Source organism: Lolium rigidum, chromosome 1 (assembly GCF_022539505.1).
Source record: "Lolium rigidum isolate FL_2022 chromosome 1, APGP_CSIRO_Lrig_0.1, whole genome shotgun sequence".
Taxonomy (NCBI): Eukaryota; Viridiplantae; Streptophyta; class Magnoliopsida; order Poales; family Poaceae; genus Lolium; species Lolium rigidum.
In genome coordinates this window covers 91,461,521-91,465,960 of record NC_061508.1, presented here as the reverse complement: position 1 = coordinate 91,465,960, position 4,440 = coordinate 91,461,521, and positions in this window count along the sequence as shown.

Sequence of the window (4,440 nt, the reverse complement as noted above, 5' to 3'; positions counted from 1 at the left end):
ATCATATGAGATTTACTGGACATGTAAAACCCTAATAAGCAACAATTGAATGCATGCTTATGATCCACTAGCATAAACCAAGTCACATGAGATTATCATTTCATGTTCCTATTCTTAATTAAAACCTATATGATTAACTAGTATCCCCTAGGTATAAACCCTAACTTGCTAATTGGATTAGTACCATTAATCACCACTCCTATATACCATACCATTAGGATCAATCTCAACCATCAAAACCTAGTAGAACCATAAGGATAAACCCTAGTATCAACCTTGTGTAGCAATTCACATCACATGCTCCTATCCAACTAAACCCTACTTAGGAAATGATAAGCCACTTAGTTTAGGAACCATTAGTGATTCCTTAGTAAAACAAATAGGAAGTTATAGTAAACCCTAACCATAGTATCACCTTGAACCATCCTTTGATGTGATGCTTAGAAGAAACCATAGCAATAAACCTACCAATACTTGCTATATAGAAACCCATTCCAAGTTAAGAACCAACTAGTTCCTATTAGTGAAATTAAATGAACCCAATAGTAAACCCTAGAGTTACATAGCTCCTATGTATAGTAGTTCATACCCTTATTTAACCTGTTCTTCAAAAGTTATTATTTTGAAATACAAATGTCAATCAAACCTTAGAAGCCCTAATCCTTCTTTAAAATACTTATTATCACTTAAACAACATGTTCTTCAAAAGTTATTCTTTTGAAGTATAGTATAAGTAATCATCAACCATGTTCTGTAGAACTTAAAATTAACAACTGTTCTTTACCTAATATTCCACCATTATTCTTTATGTGTATGATTGTTATGATGTCTTATATCACTTGGTTATGATGCTAATATAACCAAACCCTAATAAGAACCTTGTTTGAGAACCATCCTAAAAGTGCAACACACCCGAAAGAAATCTTTACAACCCATCCATCCTAAATCATCGAGGTCAGGTTACGCTCGGGACGATTGCATCTCATACTATGCATTATAGCATCTTTGCTAGTTCTTTAAACATTGTCCTTACCGGACAATGATGGTATTTCAGAATTTGGAGTTCTCACGTATCGAAGCTTTTGCCTACATAATCTTGTAGTCAAGAAAGGCAAGTTCATCGCTTGCTCATGTCATTTGATTATTTTTATCAAACTATATGCAAAGTACTATACTTATCACTCATGCATTGAAAAGCAAAGTATTATTTTACAATTATGAATATGACTATGTGGTGGGCAATGGAACCATGGTATGTGTTGATATGGTGGAGGTTCCATTGCATGGGTACTACTCATCTAGGACTAAGTACCAATGCCGTCCGAGTGATTCTAGCGCCGTACATATCGCGTTGACCATAAGATCTATAATGGCTCTGGGGAAGTCAGCTGTATCTTTCCCTTCTGCACGCCAACGGATTGGTAGAGCCGCGGGGTGTTGGAGGCACTGCCGTAGGTTGGGATAGCCTTTTAAATCCCCATCCGTGTGTGATGTCGGGCTCTACGATCTATGATGGATTGTCCAAAGTGCACCGTGAGTAAAGCCGTATTATCGGGAGAAGTCTACCGGGGGTGTACGGGTGGACAAAAGGGTGGGTTTGCGGTGGTCGCGGAGAAGGCGGTGATTGGCTTGGATCTTACACCTGGCCCCACACCAAGGAAGTGTGGACGAGCATGCATCTCGGATAGGTATCAAGGATAAGGTCTCTTATGGGAAAAGTAACGCACCTCTGCGAGAGGATACCGAATTGTGACTCGTCACTCCCTGTTCCGGGAAGGGAAGCTGCGAACGCGGCGAGAAAGGAACTCCACGAAGTTCCGTTCAACCTGTGAAGACCGACGGGCATAGTTTTCAGAATAAAATAAACCTTTTGAAGAAATGTTTATGAAAACTTGCATTAGCCTATGACTTTCTCGGTCTATGGCTGTAGCTAGTGCATGATACACATATTTCCTAATATGAACTTGCCGAGTACGCTCGTACTCATTCTATCCCATTTGAACCCCCTTCTTAGATCAAGGCACCGAAGGAGAAACTACCGTGGAACTCGAAGACAAAGGAGTCAACTGCAACAAGATGAAGAATCCAATCAAAGAAGTCAATGAAGTCAACTTCTGCATCAACTATTATGGAAACCTAGACTAGTAATAGAAGGGAACCTTTCCCTAATCCTAGCACCTAAGTAGCTGGAATTCTATAGCAAGCCAAGTAGCTCTTAAGCTTGAGTTAGCAAAGTTAGACTACGAGTCGTTCTTCTGGAGCTTTATTTGAAGTTTTACCTCACTGTAAAGTAGGAGGCTGTGTTGATCTCTTGTAAACAGCTTGTGTATCCTTCTATAGACATACCTTGGACTCGCATATGTTTCGTTGTACCACTCGAGAGATGTAATATGAGTGGAACGGTGTTTCACTTGTGTTATGTCAACGACTTGTGTACTACACCATGCGAGTGGTACGCCGGGTCATCACAACTGGTATCGAGCAAATGCTTTGACCCTAGGATTAAAACCCTTTAAAGGAGATCTATAGGTTTGGTAGTGTCTATAGGAAGTTGTCTTAGCCAAACCAACTATTCTTCTGACTTGAGATGGGTATTCACTTGAGAATAATCCTGACACACTTGAGTCAATTTTTCTTATCTATTTTCTAAAGAAAAGTTAGTTATTTATCTTGCTTCATCCCAAATAACTAGAACACCATTGGAGCTTAAGATAATGGGTGGTAGTAGACCACAGTTGGTATACAACACATGGTAGTCCAAAGAGAGGATACAACCATAAGGAAGATATCCTATTGGAAGATGTATACCAAGACATGTTATGATTAAGTAAAAGTCATTTGGGGTCAAATGACTGATGTTAAGTAAGGGAGATAAGTTATATAAGGTAGTCTATGTCTATGATGAGTCAATCATAGGAGGTAAGGAAGAGTGATAGGAGTTATACAAGTTTACTTTTCATGGTAAAATTGTAATCATATATGATTCACTTGAGAATCATGATGTGATGGAGTAGAACATCACAAGTGAATTACAAGAGTGTGATAAGGAGTAGGATTTAGGGAATAGTTCGAAAGCTTAGGCCTTAAAATCCTAATAACTGTACCAAGTATGTTAGAACCATAGTCCTTAATTTAAAGAAGTCTTATTTAGAGCATATTACATAGAGAAATCTTAGAATTATAGGTGGTATATTCTAAACAATCATGTGTTTAGAGTAGACATGTTGGAACTAATTGTATATTAGAAAGTAATCCTCAATAGCACATATATATGGAATACTATTTTGTTAGTACTTCCAAAGAAAACTAGGTTAACTTCAACTATCCCAGGCCATTTTGTTTCAAATTGTCTCATTGCAAATGTGCAATTAAGATAAATGTTGAGACAAATAGTAGAAATTCACGTATTTGTGCTAAGTATCACAACCTAAACCTATCTTATGTGGTGTTATATACTACACATGTGATCCTGATGTTTAGGGATGTCTTACCCAATTATTATATTCAGGCATATAAGGATGTGTATTATAAACACAAAGCTGATTTTCTTGGATTTTATTGGATTTTCATTGATTGACTAGATCCATACATGAAGTTTGACTTTGATATGCAAATGCATGTTGCAATATCAAGCTCCTACTTGATGTTATAGGTCTAGAGGGTAAAGGTATTCGTGTAAGGAAGTGACGAATTCTGAAGATTTTGAAGACAAAATGAAGGTTCACTAGAAGAAGGAAGTAAAATTGTGGGAAGCAACCACAATACTCTAAAGGAAGGACTAATCAAAACTCACTTCTATCCTTAACCAAGGAGTACTTCAACATGGAAGTATCAGGAAGTGAGAAAAGTAGTGAATATGGAGTAGTAGAAGTAGAGCTGTATTCATTCTGGAAGAAGGGAATGCAAGTGAAGTCACTTACAATACTATTTTCATAGTGTCAACAAGTGGTTATCTTGCAAAACAAACCCTAGAAGAAGGAAAATAGACAAGTGAAGTCACAGCTAGTATAATAATACCGCAGCTGATATAGGATAATCATGAAGAGAAAGAATGTAAAGTGAGGTATATCTTAACCAAAACTATGTAAGTAGCCACAGCTGGTAGGTGGATATTGACAACCATAACATAGCCACAGCTGGTATTCAATAAGTTACATCCTGTGTTAGATAGTCTGCAGCTGGTAACAAATAGCCCACAGCCTGAACATTTCTTTACCTAAAAGAAAATGGGATTCCGCAGCTAGTATTCCGCAGCTGGTATCCCGTAGCTGATAAATTTTTAGTTGGAGGATTCATAATGGATATCCACAATTGTGTGGATACACCACAAAGTTTTCTTCGTGAGACTCTAGAAAAGTACAAACTATAAGCTAGACCAAGACTAATCTTCTAACCTTGGAGTTTAATGATTAGAAGAAAGGAAGTTTGAAGATCATTAGT